This window comes from Odocoileus virginianus, chromosome 24 (assembly GCF_023699985.2).
Source record: "Odocoileus virginianus isolate 20LAN1187 ecotype Illinois chromosome 24, Ovbor_1.2, whole genome shotgun sequence".
Classification (NCBI taxonomy): domain Eukaryota; kingdom Metazoa; phylum Chordata; class Mammalia; order Artiodactyla; family Cervidae; genus Odocoileus; species Odocoileus virginianus.
The window spans coordinates 17,054,887-17,076,603 of record NC_069697.1 but is presented as its reverse complement, the minus strand read 5'-3'; the positions used below and the strand labels follow the sequence as shown (position 1 = coordinate 17,076,603).

Below are 21,717 nucleotides of genomic sequence, written 5' to 3'. Positions count from 1 at the left end.
AGTGCCAAGGGTCAGTGCACAAGAACACAGTGGAGATCTCTGACTCAGCAGAAACTCGGTATTGTCTGCCACTTGGACAGGCCTCCTTGGGTTGCAACAGATGACAGGAGGGTCTGTCCTTGGCAGTGCTCAGCAGAACTCTTTCCTTTACTTTTTATGCAGTCTCTTGAACAGCTATTATTAAGAAACCAAATAAAGTTCATTATTTAGCTAAATTCCCTTCAGTTCAGTTCAGTTCAGTCGCGCAGTCATGTCCAACTCTTTGCAACACCATGAATCACAGCATGCCAGGCCTCCTTGTCCATCACAAACTCCCAGAGTTTACTCAAACTCATGTCCATCGAGTCGATGATGCAATCCAGCCATCTCATCCTCTGTCATCCCCTTCTCCTCCGGCCTCCAATCCCTCCCAGCATCAGGGTCTTTTCCAATGAGTCAACTCTTCACATCAGGTGGCCAAAGTATTGGAGTTTCAGCTTTAGCATCAGTCCTGCCAATAAACACCCAGGACTGATCTCCTTTAGGATGGACTGGTTGGATCTCCTTGCAGTCCAAGGGACTCTCAAGAGTCTTCTCCAACACCACAGTTCAAAAGCATCAATTCTTCAGTGCTCAGGTTTCTTCATAGTCCAACTCTCACATTCATATATGACCATGGAAAAACCATAGCCATGACTAGATGGACCTTTGTTGGCAAAGTAATGTCTCTGCTTTTTAATATGCTGTCTAGGTTGGTCATAACTTTCATTCCAAGGAGTAAGTGTCTTTTAATTTCATGGTGCAATTAAAACACACTATTGTTATCCTGACTGATAAACAAGTGATGTTACTTAACTTATTCTTTTTAGTTACCCACAATCCTATCTTAATCAAGTTACCACCTGATAACTCCTTTGCTTTTGCTTCCAGGATCAGACCCTAAATTCTAGGGTGGGAAGAGGGGCAGATCCATCCATCCTTTACACCTGACATTATTATTAAGATTTACCAGGGAGTACAAGACAAATTCTAAAGATTGCTCTCTCACCTTATTAAAAAGAGGGATGCTAGAAATGATTAGGTTTTTTTAGTATGTTCAGTATTTCTTAAATAGCTCAATACTGTAGTAAGAGCTTTAATTGTCCTACTGGGACAATTACTGTTATCATCTTAGGAGAAAATAATTATTGATACAAAAGAGCAGCTCAGCCTTCCTTGGGTGTCTTTTTGTCTTCAACAAATTATGGGGACCTTGAAAACAGAGGATTTATTCCACGTTGATCAGTACCGCAGGTGAAACTCAGTGAAATAAATTTCTTGGGTTTGTTTTTTAAGCCACTGGAACAAAGAGCAAACAACATGGGGGGGTTTTGAAAATACGACTCTAGATTTCTTCTACATATTTCACATAAAAGATGATTCTCTGGCATTAGCAATTTAACATAGTATGACTTTATACACTCAGGATAGTTAACATCTTATATAACATCCATGTAAATTAAATGGTCAGAATGCAAGACCATCATTTTGTGTGTGTGTGTGTGTATGTGGCAGTCATTAGTGATCATGAATAAACTCTGGAGGTGATTTATGATTGTAAAGGTGTCTGTTAAGAAAAATTATCCAAAATTTAAAAATAAGACAAGTAGAGGACAGCATGTCTTTTTTTAAAATTAAATCTTCACTTTTAATTGGAGGATAGATTTCCATCAAAATGAATGGATTAAAGAAGTTGTCGTACATATATACAGTGGAATATTAGTTGTAAGAAGGAGCAAATTTAATTCAGTTAAACTGAGGTGGATGAACCTAGAGCCTGTTATACAGAGTGAAGTCAGAAAGAGAAAAACAAATATTGTATATTAATGCAGCATCTCTTTTTTGTGCGTGTGAGAGAATGTGTGCTTTTTTAATATTTATTTTTATTTATTTGGCTGCAATGGGTCTTCTTTGTGGCATGTGGGATCTAGTTCCCTGACCAGGGATCAAACCCAGGCCCCCTGCATTGGGAGCTCGACATCTTATCCACTGGACCACCAGGGAAGTCACATAGAATGTGTTTTTTATTTATAAAATTATCCTAACTCCACACAACCAATGCCAGAGTCCTATTACATATTGTTTTTTTTAAGGGCTCATGTCCTTTTAACATTCTATGGGAACATTATTTAACAAGCTGGCCCAATTTAGGGGAATTTACCTTTGTTGGACATGCAATTCATTTTTGATTAAAGGCTCAGACTTTGTGAGTTTACTTGTTCACTTACTAAATATAAAATCTGTATATTTGTCCTCAAACTCTGGATGCTATTAATCATTACACTTGGATAATAGGGTCCAGGAGAGAAGCAAATAATTTCTGAGCCACAGAATAGAAAATTCCAAAGATTACTGCCCTGGAAGACATTGATCAATTTCGCATCTGAAGTGAAGTCACTCCGTCATGTCTGACTCTTTGCGACCCCTTGGACTGTAGCCGACCAGGCTCCTTGGTCCATGGGATTTTCCAGGCATGAATACTGGAGTGGGTTGCCGTTTCCTTCTACAGGGGATCTTCCTGACCCAGAGATCGAACCCAGGTCTCCTGCATTGTAGGCAGACACTTTACTGTCTGAGCTACCAGGGAGGCCCATCAGTTTAGCAGTTGTATTCAAATACATATAGATACCCACTTCTTCAAACACTCACTTTGAACCAGTTTTACCATCTGCTGGTTTCCTAAATAATGAGTTAAATTTATAAACACTGTGTTTTTAAAATTTTCAAAATTATACTTTGACAAATGTTTAACAAAGTGTATTCTGGAGTATACACGTCCAGAGATATTTTATGGGGAAAGTGATTCCATGTTCATCCTCTTGCCACCAACCTCTGAGGACATTTCACACACACACACACACACACACACACACACACACACACACACTCAGAGGCTTCTCTATTAGCCCTGTGTTTCCTAAATGTACTCAAACCTGGCAGCCTTCTCCTTCCTCCCCCCATCTTTGGTTATTATATATATGTTACATCAGATTGACTTTTCCTCCAAAACACATGCTGAGTGCATCTGTCTCTCTCCACCTCTGCTAACACCATCCTCGTTTGAGTTATTACTACCTTTGCTTGACTTTAGCGTGAATCTGAAACATGGGTCCCCTGTTCTATCCCGCTGCTCTTCAACCCATTTTTCATACAATGATCTATGTGATCTTTCAAAAATAAAATGATATTCTGTTTTTGCCTTTTAAACACTTCCCTACCATGCGTATGATAGACAGCTAGTGGGACCCTGCTGTATAGCTCAGGGAGCTCAGCTGGGTGCTCTGTGGAGACCTAGAGGGACGGGACGGGGATACGCGGGATGGAGGGCCACGAGGCACACATAGCTGATTCACTTCATCGAACAGCAGAAACTAACACAGCATTGGAAAACAACCATACTCCAATAAAATAAATACATAAAAAGGGGAGAAAAATAAAGCCTTCCCACTGGGTTCCCACTGCACTCAAACCAGAATCCAAGCTTCTTCCTCACCAGGCCCTACATGAGGTGCCTCCTGCCTGCCCCTCTCTCTTCAGATCAGAAGCCCCCTCCTCCCCTCTCTCTGTATTCTAACCTCACCAACCTTCCTTCTCTTCCTAGAACAACCTTAGGGTCCTGCTTCCGGGAACGATCCTCCTCCAGATCTTTACATGATGGTTTCTCCATATCCTTCAGTCTCAGTTTAAATGTCACCTCCTCAGAGAAGCCTTCTTGACCACCTAGTTTAAAATAGGTCCTCCATAAAAAACATGATCTGAAAGGAATATGCACCCCAATGTTCACTGAAGCACTGTTTACAATAGCCAAGACATGGAAGCAATGTAAATATCCATCAACAGAGGAATGGATAAAGAAGATGTGGTATATATATATACATACACACAATGGAATATTACTCAGCCATTAAAAAGAATGAAATAATGCCATTCACAGCAACATGGATGGACCTAGAGAATTTCAAACTGAGTGAAGTAAGTCAGACAGAGAAGGAGAAAGGATAAATATCGCATGACATCCCTTATATGTGAAATCTAAAAAGAAATGATACAACCGAACTTATAAAACAGAAAGAGACTCACAGACTTAGGGAACGAGCTTATGGTTGCTGGGGGAAAGGGATAGTTAGGGAGTTTGGGATGGACAGGTACACACTGCTGTATTTAAAATGGATAATCAACAAAGACCTATTGTATAGCACATGGAACTCTGTTCAGTATCATGTGGCAGCTTGCGGGAGGAGGGGGTTTGAGGGAATGTGGATCCATGTATATGTATGACTGAGTCCCTTCACCATTTATCTGAAATTATCACAACGTTGTTAATTGGCTATGTATTTTATATACCCCAATACAAAATAAAAAGTTCCAAACAAAATAAAATAGATCCTCCATGTATCAAAGAGGCCAAGGAAGAAAAGCGTGATTTTCTAAGTTAAAGGAGCTGAAAGCGTGCTGTGTTGTAAATGTCTTCTAGTTTTACTGTAGGGTTGCCAGACAGTCTAAAAGACTCATACAGAGTCTTTTTAAGGATATCTTTGTTCTCTTCTAAAATGCATGAATTCCTAGAAGGATTAAGGCAAAGGTGGAAGGGAAAAACAGTTGGCTGGGGACAGGAATTCGGTCTGCAGATAGGCTTTGTGAGGCCTAAACAAGTGTTTAAATATTTGAATTACTGCCAACATTTAAAGAATTAAGAGGTTTTCAAGTAAACCTTTTGTGTGCATGTGGGTGTTGAAATCAGGTTGACTTTCTCTCTTGGTGATACTCTTGTGCAAGGACAGCACCCTCTAGGGTTCTCCAATTCCCACCCAATTCACAACCTTCTTGGGAGTGACCTGCCTGCACTTTGCAACACCTCTATCCTCTCTTACGTAATGGCTTGAGAACAACTTAGATGAGACAAGCTTTTTATAGGCAAGGCAATGGTGATTTAAAAAAAACAATAGAGCTATAGTAATTACAGATGTATAATCTGAATCTTAGAAAGTAATTTACAGATCCTCTAGGTACCCTTTTTTCCAGCGAAAGAATTATTTTAATTTTTATAGCCTTTTGAAGAAGATATTAACCTCTTCTTGGGTGAGGACATGGGTCCTCAGAGAGATCATATAGCCAGTAAGTGGCGGAATCTAGACTCTTTCTCACTGGAATTTGTTTCATTTCTAGAGTTCTTTCTTCCACATTGCTTCCCTACATGATAGCAGGCTTTGTGTATAGCTAGTGTGAGAATCTAGCCAACAGCTAACATGAATTTCTGCTCAGTTCTCTGGGCTCTGCATCCTTGCCCTAGGCTTTGACTCTAGGCATCCTTGTGGACCTTCTGTGTTGCTGATCAAAGAACCACATCACGTGCCTCCTCTTGATTTACCTTGTGGTCTCCTGGCTCATGCTCCTTTCTTGCTGTCAATTGTTCACACTGTGTTTTATTTTTTTTCTTCAGATATTTTTATTCAACGAGTGAGTGAGGGAGTGAGTGCTCAGTGGTGTCTGATTCCTTGCAACCCCATGGACTGTAGCCCATGGCGTTCCTCTGTCCATGGGATTTTCCCAGCAAGAATACTGGAGTGGGTTGCCATTTCCTCCTGCAGGGGATTTTCTCCACCCAGCACTGGAACCTGCATCTCCTGCAATGCAGGCAGATTCTTTACCACTGAGCCACTGGGGAATCCCTTTTTATTCACTACAAAGTTTTAATTAATTTTTCCAGTTTTATAGAAGTATAATTGACATATAACATTGTATAGGTTTAAGACGTAAAACATGTTCATTTGACATACTAATATATCACAAAATGATTACCACAGTAGCATCAGTTAACATCTCCATCATCTTACCTAACTAGCATTTCTTTTTTGCTGTGAGAACATTTAACTCTCTTATTCTCTTAGCAACTTTCAAGTATATAAGACAGTATTGTTAAGTATAATCACCATACTGTGTATTGGATTCCCCTGAACTTTTAACTGGAAGTTTGTTTCTTTTGACCATACCTCCCCATTTCTACTCTTATCCACCAACCTGGCTCCTGGCAATAGCAATTCTACTCTCTATTCTTTGAGTTTGGTTTTTTAGACTCCACATAGTAGTGATTTGGATGGGTGGTATTTGTTGAACAGTGTTCAGCTGCTCAGTCATGTCTGACTCTTTGCAACCTCATGAACTCTAGACTGCCAGGCTCCTCTGTCCATGGAAATTTGGGGACAAGAATACTGGAGTGGGTTGCCATTTCCTTCTCCAGGGGATCTTCCTGACCCAGGGATCGAAATTGAGTCTCTTGAATCTCCTACATTGGGAGGCAGATTCTTTACCACTGAACTACTTGGGAAGCTCCATATTAGTGATACCATATACTATTTGCTTTCTCTGTCTGGTTTATTTCACTTAGCGTAATGCTCTCAAGGTTCATTCATGTTGTCACAAATGGAAGGATTTCCTACTTCCTCATGGCTGAATGCTATTCATTATATATTTATAATAATATGTTATATAATATATATAAATAATATCTTCTTTATCCATTCTTCATCTGCACACAGAGGTTGTTTCTATATCTTAGCTACTGTGAATAATGCTACATGATTATGAGAATGTAGGTATCTTTTTGAGATTCTGATTTCATTTTCTTTGGCTATATACCCAGAAGTGGAATTGCTATATCACATGGTTCACTTCAGTTGCTCAATTGTGTCTGACTTTTTGTGACCCCATGGACTGCAGAATGCCAGGCTACCCCATCCATCACCAACTCCCGGAGTTTACTCAAACTCATGTCCATTGAGTCAGTGGTGCCATCCAACCATTTCATCCTCTGTCATCCCCTTCTCCTCCCACCTTCAATCCTTCACAGCATCAGGGTGTTTTCAAATGAGTCAGTTCTTCACATCAGGTGGCCAAAGTATTGGGAGTTTTAGCATCAGCATCAGCCCTTCCAATGAATATTCAGGATTGATTTCCTTTAGGATGGGCTGGTTGGATCTCCTTGCGGTCCAAGGGACTCTCAAGAGTCTTCTCCAACACCACAGTTCAAAAGCATCAATTCTTCGGTGCTCAGCTTTCTTTATAGTCCAACTCTCACATCCATACATGACTACTGGAAAAACCATAGCTTTGACTAGATGGACCTTTGTTGGCAAAGTAATGTCTCTGCTTTTTAATATGCTATCTAGGTTGGTCATAACTTGTCTTCCAAGGAGCAAGTGTCTTTTAATTTCATGGCTGCAGTCACCATCTGCAGTGATTTTGGAGCCCCTCGAAATAAAGTCTGTCACTGTTTCCATTGTTTCCCCATCTATTTGCCATGAAGTGATGGGACCAGATGCCATGATCTTAGTTTTCTGAATGTTGAGTTTTAAGCCAACTTTTTCACTCTCCTCTTTCACTTTCATCAAGAGGCTCTTTAGTTCTTCTTCACTTTCTGCCATAAGTGTGGTATCATGTGTATATCTGACAAATGGTTAGTTCTGTTTTTAATTGTTTGAGGAAATTTCATAGTGATTTACATAGTGACTGTATCATCTTTCATTGACATAAACAGTGCATGAGAGGGTTGTCTTTTCTCCCTATCCTTGCCAACATTTGTTATCTCTTGTATTCTTGATGATAGCCATTTGAACAGGCATGAGGTGATTTGTCCTTGTAGTTTTGATATGCATTTCCCTCATGATTAGCAGTATTAAGCATATTTTAGTGTATCTTTTGGCCATTTGTATATATCCCTTGAAGAATGTCCAGAATTTGTATATATTCTTTGAAAAATTCTACCCAGTTCCTCTGCATATTTTTTAAGTCAGATTTTTTCCTCTTCAGTTCTGAGAATTCCTTAAATATTTTAAATATTAACCCCTTATCAGATTTATGCTTTGCAAATGTTTTCTCTCACTCTGCAGATTGACATTTCATTTTGTTGATTGTTTCTTTTGCTGTGCAGAGTTTTTTAGTTTGACGTAGTCCCACTTATTTCTTTTTGCTTTAGTTGCATGTGCTTTTGGTGTTATATTTTTTAAAAATTGTTGGCAAGATCAGTGCCAAAGAGCTTCTTCCCTATTTTCTTCTAGGAGTTTTATAGTATCAGGTCTTATATTCTTTTCAAGTTAAGTTTGGGGATTGATATAAAATAGGCATACAATTTTATTTTCCTTCATGTGATTATCCAATATTCTTGTCACTCTTGTCAAAAATTAATTAAATCTGTCTATATATCTATCTATATATGGGTTTATTTATGGACTCAATTCTGTTATTGGCTTTGTTTATTTTTTTAAGCTAGTGCTATGCCATTTTGATTACTTACTACAACTTTGTGGTATAGTTTGAAATAAAGACATATGGTGCCTCCAACTTTGTTCTTCTTAGAATTTCTTTGGTTATTTGCAGGTTTTTGTGATTCTGTATGAATTTTAGAATTGCTTTTTCCTATTTTTTATATCATATGCTTATTAACAAATTATTATGCCTATCAGTTCAGTTCAGTTCAGTCGCTCAGTCGTGTCTGACTCTTCGCGACCCCAAGGACTGCAGCACGCCAGGCCTCCCTGTCCATCACCAACTCTCGGAGCTTATTCAAACTCATGTCCATTGTGTCAGTGATGCCATCCAACCATCTCATCCTCTGTCATCCCCTTCTCCTCCTGCCTCCAATCTTTCCCAGCATCAGGGTCTTTTCAAATAAGTCAGTTCTTCACATCAGGTGGCCAAACTATTGGAGTTTCAGCTTCAACATTAGTCCTTCCAATGAATATTCAGGGATGATTTCCTTTAGGATTGACTGGTTGGATCCCCTTGCAGTCCAAGGGACTCTCATGAGTCTTCTCCAACATCACAGTTCAAAAGCATCAATTCCTCAGCACTCAGCTTTCTTTATAGTCCAACTCTCACATCCATAAATGACTCTGCTTTTTAATATGTTGTTTACATTGGTCATATTATACCTATAATTATTTTTAATACTCTTGTTCTTTAAACTTTATGCTAGAATTAAGTGGTTAACATACCACCATAATATGACATAAGATATTATGAATTTGACTAGATATTTTTACCAGTGTGTTGTATATTTTCACATGTTTTCATGTTACTAATTAACATTCTTTTATTTCAGCTTGGAGAATGTCTGTCAGCATTTCTTGTAAGCCAGGTCTAGTGGTGGTGATCTACTTCAGCTTTGTTTCTCTGGGAAAGTCTATTTCTGAAGGAAAACCTTGCCTGATAGAGTGTGCCTGCTTGGTAGACTTTTACTGTTGTTGCTTTTCATTCAGCAATTTGAATACATTATCCCACTTTCTCCTAGACTATTAAGTTTCTGCTGAGAAATTCACTATGAACTTCATGAACTTTGATTGCATATCTCTTCCCAGATTTGGAAAATTCTCAGCCATTATTTCTTTAAATAAACTTGTTGCTACCTTCTCCCTCTCCTTCTTTCAGAACTCCAATAATTGGAAAAATGCTTCTTTTGATGGTATCCAATAGATCTGAAGGTTTTCTTAATTGATTTTTGTTCTTCATTGATCTTTGTTTTCCTGACTGAATAGTTTCTGTTTTTAACTCACAGATTCTTTCTTCCTTTAGATGAATTTTGATATTGATGTTCTCTATGCATTTTTAAATTGCATTTCATTCATTGTATTCTTTAGCTCCACAATTTCTGTTTGGTAATTTTTAAATTTCTATCTCTGTGTTAAACCTATTGTGTTTTTGTATCATTTTTATGATTTCATTAAATTGTTTCATATAGCTCATTGAGTTTCCCTAAAAGAGCTATTTTGAATTTTTTATTAAGTATACCCTAGATCTCCATATCTTTGGGATCATCTACTAGAAGATTTTTGTGGTCTTTTGTTGGTGTCGTTTTCTTGACTTTTTTCATATTCCTTTAAGTTTTGTAAATTTGCTGTCTTTACATTTGAAGTAGCAGTCACTTCCTCCAGTCTTAAATGCATACAAGAGAGAAATACCTTCCATCAGTTCTGCTAGGGACACTGAGGCTTTCTCAAACTTTCTGCGGATATACCTGCTCTATGTTTCTTGCTCTAGAAATCTTATGTACCTATGCATGCATGCTAAGTCACTTCAGTCACGTCTGACTCTTTGCAACCCAATGGACTGTAGCCCGTTGCCAGGCTCCTCTGTCTATGGAGTTCTCCAGACAAGAATACTGGAGTGGGTTGCCATGCCCTTCTCCAGGGGGTCTTCCTGATCTAGAGATCAAACCCACATTTCTTAGGTCTCCTACATTGGCAGGCGGGTTCTTTACCACTAGTACCACCTGGGAAGCCCCTATGCCTTCCCTTATTCCTGCAATACATCAAGTTGAGAGCTGACAACTTCCCTTTGGTTTTCCAATGATGGCCCTAAGGCTCTAGTGTGTGGTCTCTCTCTGGCTCACAGATCCATGCTGGTTTTGTGTACTTGCTCACTAACCATCTGCCAAAGCTCAGTCTCCCTGCCATAGCTGAGAGTACACATGGAGATGGCCACAGGGTCATGTGTGAGTGAGGTGCATAGGGTCCTGGGAATGCTCATGAGTGATTTGGGGAGATCTGCAGGTGAGGCGTCCCCAGCAGTTCATGGATAGGCTTCCTAATGGTGTCTGCAATATGGTTAGTAAGATCTGCATTTCTTTAATGTCCTGCAAGAATCCTATTTGCCTTTCTTTCTGGCTTCTTCTCAGAGCCACTGAATTGGAATCTGCACCTTAACAAGATCCCTGGGTGATTCATATGCCCATTAAAGTTTGCAAAGCAAACATTACATGACTTCTTTTTCAGTCATCATGGAGTAAATCTGCTGCAGCTATCTGCATTCCCATTAGATCGAATCTAGCCAATCAGAAATCTTGAGACAGTTCCTTTTTCCTTTGGAGTCATTTCCAGTCTGTGGTCTGTGATTGACTGCCTTATTCTTTTCTAGACTCTACTCGGATGTTACATTTGGTTGACATGGACAACAGTGTGTGTGTGTGTGTGTGTGTGCACATGCACATGTGCACATGTGTAGAAATGTGCATGTGTGAAAGTACCTAGTTAAGGACTATATTTTCATCAAGATGGTAGGTTTTTTAACTGAATATGAAAAGATAAGGAGGACTTTGTAAAGGTGGAATTTGGCAACAGAGAAGGAAGAATAAAATCCCTTAGAATCATAATAAATGAAATTAGGCATTTCTTAGTAACAACCCACTTACTAATGCTTCACATACATTTCTGTCATTTAATCCTCACAATTCTATAAATTAGGCTTATTATTATCCCTATTTTACAAATGGGGCAACGGAGGTGCAAAGATACTAATTAATTTGCCCAAGGCCACAAAATAAGTAAATGGTGGAGCAGGCCTTTGATCCCAGACAGTATGAGTAATGCACCCACGCTCTTAACCACATCACTGCTTATGCTCTTAACCACATCACTGCTTATGGAGAAACATGCATCTAGGTTTGAGGAAAATGGAACTCAACCCATTAAACACTAAAGAGTCCAGATTAGTTGAAACATAGTATATAAAAAGAGAAGTAATTGGAAAGAAGAGACAGCTAGAGAATTTCTACATAAAGGGTCTAGCATGGAAATCCAGTGAAGGAGTTGCTTAGAGTCTTACCTTGATGTTTTGTTTGCATAATGAGTACTCTTTTTTTAACTTGGTATAAGTTAAAAAGAGTATAGTAGTGGGTGCAGGCAAAGGCTAATAAGTGAGCATGCATAAGAGCCCTGTAAAACTAGCTCTTGTCATGGCCAAGTCTGGAGAACTTAGCTGGGGCAAGATATCCATGTTGAACTGGCCCAAATTAATGACTTACTTGGGATTTGTGTGTGAAAGAGATTGGGGGAAAGGGCTAGTGAAGGGCCATAAGAGGTAGAGAGAGGAGTTGGGGAATTACTACAGTAGACTAAGAGGTAGTTAGATCTCAGCTAGAACAGAGGCTGCTAGTTTACGAGGAAATAGACAGTAGACAGTTGTACAGTAGACAGCTGTACCCTATGACTGATATGGGCAGGATGGATTGGAAATAGCTAAAAGTGACTCTAGCATTTGCAAACTCAGTGACTGAAAGTCTGATAGAATACTAACAAAAATGGAGTAGCTCGAGGCAATGTTGATTTGAACAGGTTATAGATCTAGCCTCTATTTAAACCCTTGGAAGGACAGAGATCATGCTTGTTGAATACACAGTCTGTTAAATCATGAGATAATTCAAATTATTATTATTTAAAAATTTTAATTCATTCATTCATTTATTTATTTTTGGCTGTGCTGAGTCTGTGTTGCTGTGTTTGGGCTTCTTGTTGAGGTGGCTTCTCTTGCTACAGAACATGGGCTCTAGGAAATCTCAGTAGCTGTGGCACACAGACTTAGTTGCCCTGTGGCATGTGAATCTTCCCGGACCAGGGATCACACCCATGTCTCCTGCATTGACAGGTGGATTCTTAACACTGGACTGCCAGAGATGTCTCAAATTATTATTGATGAGATAACTAAAGTTCATAATAGAGGAAAAATAATTCTGAAATCCAAAGCTAATCTTGGAATATTGAGGTCATACTACTCCGGGAATATTTTTTCTATATACAATTAGAAACAATTTATACATTATTGGGCTTCCTTTGTGGCTCAGCAGGTAAAGAACATGCCTGCCAATGAAGGAGACGCAGGAGACACTGGTTCGATCCCTGGGTCAGGATGATCCCTTGTAGAAGGGAATGCAATCTACTCCAGTATTCTTGCCTGGGAAATACCATGGACAGAGGAGGCTGGTGGGCTAATGTCCATAGGGTTTCAAAGAGTCAGACACAACCAAGCAACTGAGCACATACATACATCATTAAAGCAAAATAAGTAGATAATTATGTTTAAAAATTAGTGAAATAAGTGCTTATAACAATATGTAAAAATTTAGATGAAAAGCTTGAAGGGAAGATAAAAATTAAATGAGAGAAAAAAGTTTTCCAGGAGGAAGGAATAGCTTGTGTGATAATCCTGGGCTGATAAGAAAAAGGCAGTGCATCTGGGCAACTGTAATTAATTCTGAAGAGATACAGCATAGATAGGTTGCGGTGGAGCAGATCCCAAAGTCTAGCGAGCTAAGTTAACCGTTTAGGCTTCATAACTATAGAGGAACCCTAGAGTAGACAGTACTGTGCGGTGCTTAGTTGCTCTGTCATGTCCGACTCTTTGCGACCCCATGGACTGTAACCCGTCAGGCTCCTCTGTCCATGGGGGTCCTCCAGGCAACAGTACTGGAGTGGGTTCTATGCCCTCCTCCAGGCAATCTTCCCAACTCAGGGATCGAACCCAGGTCTCCTGCATTGCAGGCAAATTCTTTACTGTCTGATCCACCCAGCTCAGCTGGTAAAGACATTACTAGTGCTCACCAATATCTGGTTCTTTTCTCCTTCCGGGTCACATTTAAGACTCTGCTTCTCAGAACACTTGCAGTTTGGGGGATGTGACTAGTTCTGGTAATAGAATGCATGTAGCGAAAGAGCTGGACAAGACTGAGCGACTAAGCACAGCACAGCACAACACAGCAATTGGACTGCAGCAAATAATGCCCATCCCCAAAGAGATTAATGTCCCAATTACAAGAACCTGGGACTGTGTTGACTTACATGGCTAAAGTCATTTTTCAGATGTGTTGAAGTTAAGGGTCTTGAGATGGGGTAGCTATCCTGGATTATCCAAGGAAACCGAAAGTGTTAGTCACTCAGTTGTGTGTGATTCGTTGCGACCCCATGGACTATAGCCCACCAGGCTCCTCTATCCATGGAATTCTCCAGGTGAGAATACTAGAGTGGGCTGCCATTCCCTTCTCCAGGGGATCTTCCCAGGTCTTCTACATTGCAAACACGTTCTTTACCATCTGAGCCGCTTGGGAAGCCCCTGGATTATCCAATGGGCTGAGTAATTCTAAGGGACCAGAAGAGGTGTGTTAACAGAAGCAGCAAGGAGGGAGGGAGGGAAAGAAGAGAGGGAGGGCAAAGTGGGGAGAGAGAGAGGTAGTGGGATTTGAAGACACTATACTGCTCGCTTTGGAGATGGAGGAATGGGCTCTGAGCCAAGGAAAGCAGGCAGCTTCTAGAAGCTAGAAAAAGCAAAGAAAAGGATCCTCTCTTTGACTCTCCAGAGAGAACCACCTGGCACCTAGACTTTAGCCCAATGAGACCCAATTGAGCCTCTTGCCCTTCAGAGCTGTAAGATAAAAACTTTGCATTGTCCTAAGCCACTGTACTCATGGTAATTTGTTATTAGTAGAAATAGGAAACTCTCACATGTCCTGAGGTAATGAATATCTCTGAAGGATTTTACATCCCTCTCCATCCCCCAAGACTGAACAGGGAAGCCCTGTGATGGCAGAACTATGAGGTGGGTCCAATCTGGATTGATGATAAAGAAAGTTGCCTGGAAGAAACCCTGATCTAGGAACAGAGAGATATTCTGTCTTTTGAATGATGGAGATTTTGGCTTTGATTCAGAAGCATTGGCCTCTTCTTTCCTGACTGTTATAAAGCCATTAATGGTTTTTAAGTAGAAAAACTTTTGCATTTTTATTATTATTTTATCTGTAGTGTGGAGAATGGATTGGAGGGATACAAAGTGGTTAGACTATTTAACTAGAAGACTATTATAAGCATCCAGGAAAAATAAAACCATAACTGGTAGGAATATGAAGAGAAAAAGACAACTTGAAAGATGTTTCTGGAAGTTGAATCAACACGGTTCAGTGATTAATTGGATATAGGAAGTGAGTGAGAGAGAAAATGCAAGGATGACCAAGTTTCTTGTTTGGAAGGTGGATGGTGGTGTCCATTGTTGAGAAAAGGAACACAGGAGAAAGGAGATGAGGAGTTTCTGTTGACCACCCAAATGCAGGTACATTGTGGGAAGCAGAATATATGGATTTAGAGCTCAGCAAGTATGTTAAGTTGGAGGTTAAAGAGTCATCAGCATAGAAATCGTTAAGTGGATCCATTCATTTACTAAGTATTGGAGCGCTTACTGTGTGGTGAGCTCTAGGCACTGGGGCTTCAGCAAGGAAAACAGACTAAAAATCTCGGCTCTCATATAGTGTGCATTCTAGTGGGAAAGGCCAAGATAACCTAGGGAGCAGAGAGGGAATGAGGAAAGACGAAGGCTTAGGACAGAAATAAGAATAACACCCATATTCAAAGAATAGCTGAAGGAATAAAGTCCAGACTCTATAGGCTGATATAAAAGACCCTTTATAACCTGACTTTTCTCCCTCTCTCCAGCCTTAATCTTCTGAAGTTTCCATGATACCAGCTTTACTCTAAAGGAGAAGGAGAAAGATCAACAGAAAGAATGAAAACCAGAAAAGTATAATACCAAGAAGAACAGAGGAGCATGTTTTCTGAAGAAAATATTCAACTCTATTAAATACTATAGAGAGAACAAGAAAGAGACAGACTGAAAGGTATGTGTTCACTTTGGTGTAGTGGTCAGAGCCATGGGCAAGAGCAGTTTCAGGGCCTGAGGAATTCCCAGAGGGTCTAGGCCTGAGTGGGCTACAAGAGGAGAAATGTTATATGTTTTTTGCATGATAAAATATAAGATGGTATCTCATCACCTCTTTGTGTAACAACTTATCCCAAAACTTAGGGGGATACTTAAAGCATAAGTGTTTGTTGCTTCACACAGTTTTGGAAGGTAAGGAATTCAGGAGCAGTTTAGCTGAATGGTCTGACTCAAGGTCTCTCATGAGGTTGCCATGGAGATGTCAATCATGGCTGCAGACTCTGAAAGATGTTGGCAAGAGGTGGTTCCTCACTAGCTATGCTGCTTGAAGGACCATTGTCAAGAGGCCCTTCTTGGAGGCTGGTTACCACTGTGGGCCATGGAAATGCAAAGTCAGAAATCTTACTCAACTATTTATGTTTGTGAAGTGGCCAGTAGTAACATATTCCATTGCCTTCTTAAAAATCTCTGTTGTAACTGTTATTAAAAATAATAGCTTCCCTGATGGTCCTGCTTCCCTAAGATTCTGTGCTCCCAGGGGGCCTGGGTTCGATCCCTGGTCAGGAAACTAGATCTCACACATTGTAACTAAAAGATGCCTAAGATTCCAAGTTCCACAACAAAGACCCCTGTGCAGCCAAATAAAAAACAAACAAAACTTTTTTTTAAGGATTGCTTTTGGTGAGGAATCAGGGTACCATTGCCTGAGAGATTAAAAAGAAGTCTGGCAAGAGCTGCAACTTTAAATTATTGTGATCTGGCTTTTAGACTTTCTTTGACACACATGTGCTAGATTGCCCCATTAAACATCTTGGTGGAGAGCCATGTTGAAATATTTCCCTATATTTAAGAGGTTATAATAAATTATGTATTATACTTATATTATTTCCTATTTTAATATTTTTTTTTATTATTTATCATATGCATTTTATAGTATCTTATCACTTTTTAAAAAACTCTCTAATCCAGTATTTTCAAAAGAGTGGGCAAAAAAATATCCAGTTAGCATACAAATGGAGTTGGCAAAGTTACTACTTTGAGATAGCTAATCTGCTTTGAGATAGTTAATCTACACATTAGTATATTAAGTGTTCTGAGAAGCCCTGCAGTAAACAGTGACCTCACTTTATTTGGCTACAGTATGTTTTTTGTTTTTTTCACATTAATATCAAACTGAATTAGTGTTCCTTGGAAAATTCTTTGGAAAAAAATGATGAGCTAATCCTTCTTTTCCTCTCAACTCTTGTTCTCATTATGTTGCTGAAAACAATCATAGTAGCCTTCTCATGGGTCATCTGCTTCAGCAGTCTCCCACCTTTTTGGCTGCTGCTGCTACTGCTAAGTCGCTTCAGTCGTGTCCGACTCTGTGCGACCCCATAGACGGCAGCCCATCGGGCTCCCCCATCCCTGGGATTCTCCAGGCAAGAACACTGGAGTGGGTTCCCATTTCCTTCTCCAATGCATGAAGTGAAAAGTGAAAGTGAAGTTGCTTAGTCATGTCTGACTCTTAGCGACCCAGTGGACCGCAGCCCACCAGGCTCCTCCATCCATGGGATTTTCCAGGCAAGAGTACTGGAGTGGGGTGCCATTGCCTTCTCCAACCTTTTTGGCACCAGGGACCAGTTTCACAGATGACCATTTTTCCATGGACCAGGGGTGGAGGGGGTAGGAGGGGATGGTTTGGGGATGATTCAAGCACATTACACATATTGTGCACTTTATGTCTATTATTATTGCATCAGTTCCACCTCAGATCATTAGGCATTACAAGGCAGAGGCTGGGGACACCTGATCTGCTTTATCCCTCCCACCCAATCCAGTTTTACATGATCGACTTGGCTGTCCTCCTAAAACAAAGTCTGATCCTCCTCCTCGTCTCTGTAGAACCATTGGATGCCACTCAGAATCAGGTGCTAAGTCTTCAGCATGGCGTGAAAGACCCTCCTGCTACTTCTCCAGTCTTGCATCCGGACATTTTCACACCCCAGATCTGCACGGGATAGCCATAGCTCCTCAAACATACCACGTTCTTTCAGCCTGCCATGTTTTGTACTTTTTTCCTGAAAAGTCCTGCTCTGTTTTCTTACCTTGGCCTTTAGAATTCTTCTTAAATAAAACGATCTGAAATCTTTTGACACTACCTTGCCAGACAGATTTTTCTCCTCAATAGACTTTATGTTTAAATCTTCCAACCTTGTTTTTCATTTTAACTTCACTGAGTTGAAACTCCTTCCAAAGAGTCTGGTTGACAAGCCAATCTGGCTCAAGAGCACAGCTGGGAAGGCGTTGACTCTCCTGGAGGGGTTGGATACTATGCAGCTGGTGTTTGGCAAAACTGGAGAAAGTGTTTGGCAGACTTGGTTATGACTCTTTCAGAGTTCAGAATGAGGATTTTGTGTGTTCTTTAAACGTTGACAGTCAATCAGCTCCTAGTCAAGTGTAATTAGTCCTTTTTCCTCATCTCTATACCACCCAGTGACACTTCACACCTGTATTTATTTACATGGAACTAATCCATTGGAATCGCTGTGTGTTCCTTTTGCCTGTCCTCTGTCTATCAAATCTTTTTCTTCTCACAGTGCCCTGTCTGCCTTCTCCTTTGGGGAATCCCTCTCCTTTTCTCTTACCTTTGCAGTTAGGGGGAGCTGACTCCACGCCATCCTCAAGAGTAGCTTCATGATCCACAGCTATTCAGAGTATTTTATTCCTCTGTTCACAGTGATTGGCTCAGGGGTGAGTAATGTAGCAAGCCAGATTAATGAGACTTCACTTTTTAAATTTTGCTAGAGCTATTGCAGAAGAGGCACCCTTTTCCAGCAGAAGTGGCTAAGTTGGTCAAGTCCATGTCCATAGCAAGAGGGAGCCACTATACAGGCGGGTGTGCTCAAGCTGAAAGATCGTATCAAAGAAGAAAGGGTTGAGCAACAGAGACCTGTTTGTGAGGTCATTTGAGTACCCAAACCCAACCTCAATTGGGAATTTCAATTGTATGAGTCAATTAATGTCTTTTTTCCCCCTTAAGTTAGTTGGAGTGTGGTTTCTGTGGCTTGGTGTTAAATACCTTTTTGATAATAAAGAAATTGTTTGTTTACATAACTGATTTCCGAGTAATTTTTAACCATAGTTTTCTTATTTTTTCCACTGTAGCTCCTGGCTGGCATATTATACCAGGTACAGTCTTTCATTGTATGAATCACTGAGCCTCCATCACAAAGCAAATATGTGACTTACCAAAGTTAAAATATTATTGGTACTAAGTGTTAGTCACTCTGTTGAGTCCAACTCTTTGTGACCCCATGGACCATAGCCCACCAGGCTCCTCTATCCATGGAATTCACCAGGCAAGAATATTGGAGTGAGTTGCCATTTCCTTCTCCAGGTGATTTTTCCGGCCCAGGGATTGAACCTGGGTCTCCTGCATTGCAGGCAGACTCTTCACTGACTGAACCACCAGGGAAGTCCATTGGTACTGAGGATATTATCAAGTTCTTCTCCCCCTACCGCTGGAGTTAAACAAATTGATTACAAAATTTATCTGTAAAAATAAACAAGTGGGATTATCCAGGAAAACCTTGGGGGGAAGTGGGGGGTTTCTCTAGCAGAAATATTAAACACAATAAATTCTCTATAATTAAAACAATATTGGGATTTCTCTGGTGGCCAGTGGTTAAGAATCCACCTTCCAATGTAGGAGACTGGGTTCAATCCCTGGTCTGGAAAATAAAAGTCCCCCATGTTGCTGGGCAACTAAACCTGTGCAACACAACTACTGAGCCTGTGCTCTGCAACAAGAGAAGCCCAAGCACCGCAACAAAGACCCATCACAGCCGAAATACCAGCCAACAAAACAAACAAAAATCCAAAACCAGCAAACGAAAAACAGTATCATACTGGCATGAGCTTCCCAGGTGGCACGCGTGGTAAAGAACTTGCCTGTAATGCAGGAGACTTAAGAAATGTGGGTTTGATCTCTGGGTTGGGAAGATCCTCTGGAGTGGGAAATGGCAACCCACTCTAGTATTCTTGCCTAAAAAATCCCATGAACAGAGGAGCCTGGAGGGTTATAGCCCACGGGGCTGCACAGTCAGACATGACTGAGCACACACACACATTGGCGCATGGAAAGACAAACGGAGGAATAGAGTAGAAAATGCAGAAATAAATCCAAATTAATTCTTACATTTAGTTTATGATAAAGATGATGTGTGAGTTCCCTATTGCTATTATCGCAAACTTAGTGACTCAATATGACACGAATTTAGTAATAGTTCTGTAGATCAGAAATTGGAAAAGGTTCTCAGTAGGTTAAAATCAAGGTGTCTGCAGGGCTGCATCACTTCTGTAGGCTTTAGGAAAGAGCCATTTCCTTGTTCTCCCCAGCTTCAACAGGCCTTCTGTATTTTATGGTTCATGGCTTGCTGGGGAGAGAAAAATCTCCCCACTACCCCTCTTGAGTTCTTCTGACTGGAATAACAATAAAATTGACACAAGCCAGATTAACAGGAGAAAATAAACAAATTTTAATTCATGTGCATGGAGATTTCATAGAAATGGAACCTAAGAAGTGTCCAGAGCAAGCAGCTTTTACACTTTGTTAAAAAACAAAACAAAACAAAACAATAAATTCATGAGGAGTTGACAGGACAAAGAAGCTTAGGGTTTGGATGCTCAATTAGTGGAGAATCTAAACAGAATTTGGTTTGCGGGCAGTAAATTAAAGAAGTAAGAAGGTTTGTTTATATTGACTTTTTGGTTCAGATTCCCTGTCATTGGCAAAAGGGTGTCCTTCTATCTCCAGATGCATGGAGGGCACCTTTCACATGGGAGATTTATTTTCAGTTTTTAGGGAGACAGAAAGGAGGGTCAGCATGCCCCTTCTGCACTGGCCATTCCTTAAGTAACTTTAATTCAGAATAATCAGTATACCTGTTAGGCATGTTTTGGTGTGGCCTATCCTGGGCCCCAACAGGCTCATGGCTCCCTCCTTTCTCTTCAAAGCCAGCAGTGTTACGTTTCATCTCAAATCTTTCTCTGACTCTGACTTCCTTTTCTGCCTCCCTCTCCCACTTTAAAGGACCCTGTGATTATTCTGAGCCTACCTAGATAAAAGTAATCTTCTTATTTTAAGGTTGGCTAATTAGCAAACTTAATTCCATTTGCTACTGTAATTCCCCCTTGCCATGTAAACAAGTTCGCAGGTTTCAAGGATTAGGACTTGAATATTTTTGTGGGAGACAGTGCTTTATGCCATCTACCACAGATAGCATCTTAGTTAAAAAAAATGAATTTATAAAATAAATGATGTGAAGATAAATAGTTTATGGAAAAAGATAAAAGTGGATTCCCTCTTCACATCTTCATATTTATCCTAGGATAAATTTCACATGTACAGTTGACCCTTGAAGAACATGAATTTGAATTGTGTGGGTCCACTTACACAGAGATTTTTTCAATAACTGTTTATTATAGTACTACACTATCCTGGGATTGGTTGAACCTGAGGATACAAAAGCTCAGATATGGAGGGTTGACTATTAGCGACACTCAGAATTTTAACTGCCTGGAGGGTCAGCATCCCTAATCCTTTGTGTTGTTCAGAGTTAACTTTGTAAAGGATTTAAATGTAAAACTACAAAACCATACAAGCAACAGAAAAGATATGGGTGAATTCCTTTATAAATATAAGTAGGTAAAGCTTTCCTAAGTGAAAAGTGAAAGTGTTAGTTGCTCAGTCGCATCCGACTCTTTGCTACCCCATGGAATGTAGCCCACCAGGTTTCTCTGTCCACGGAATCCTCCAGGCAGGAATACTGGAGTGGGTTGCTATTCCCTTCTTAAGGGGACCTTCCCAACCCAGGGATTGAACCCAGGTCTCCTGCATTGCAGGCAGATTCTTTACCATCTGAGCCACCAGGGAAGCCCTAAATCTTGCCTAAATCTAACACTAAATTTAAAAGCAATAAGGGTAGATAAAGAATGTATGCCTCCCACTCCAGTATTCTGGCCTGGAGAATTCCATGGACTATACATCACAAAGAGTCAGACACAACTGAGCAAATTTGCTTGGTTTTGATGTTTTGATAGTAAGAGAAGGCTTCTCAGATGGCTCAGTGGTAAAGAATTTTTTGCAACCCCATGGACTATATAGTCCATGGAATTCTCCAGGCCAGAATACTGGAATGGGTAGCCTTTCCCTTCTCCAGGGGATCTTCCCAAGCCAGGGATCGAACT

General features: G+C 40.3%; 1 long non-coding RNA gene across 1 annotated transcript in view; it reads left to right on the top strand.

Moving 5' to 3' along the window:
• LOC110131599 (uncharacterized) overlaps positions 1-17,759 on the top strand; it is a 42,089-nt gene extending 24,330 nt beyond the window's left edge. Inside the window, exons 2-3 of the long non-coding RNA XR_002312234.2 lie at positions 15,264-15,445; positions 17,371-17,759. This is a non-coding gene — a long non-coding RNA (uncharacterized lncRNA). The remainder of the gene's footprint in view (positions 1-15,263; positions 15,446-17,370) is intronic.
• The last annotated feature ends 3,958 nt before the right edge of the window (positions 17,760-21,717 follow it).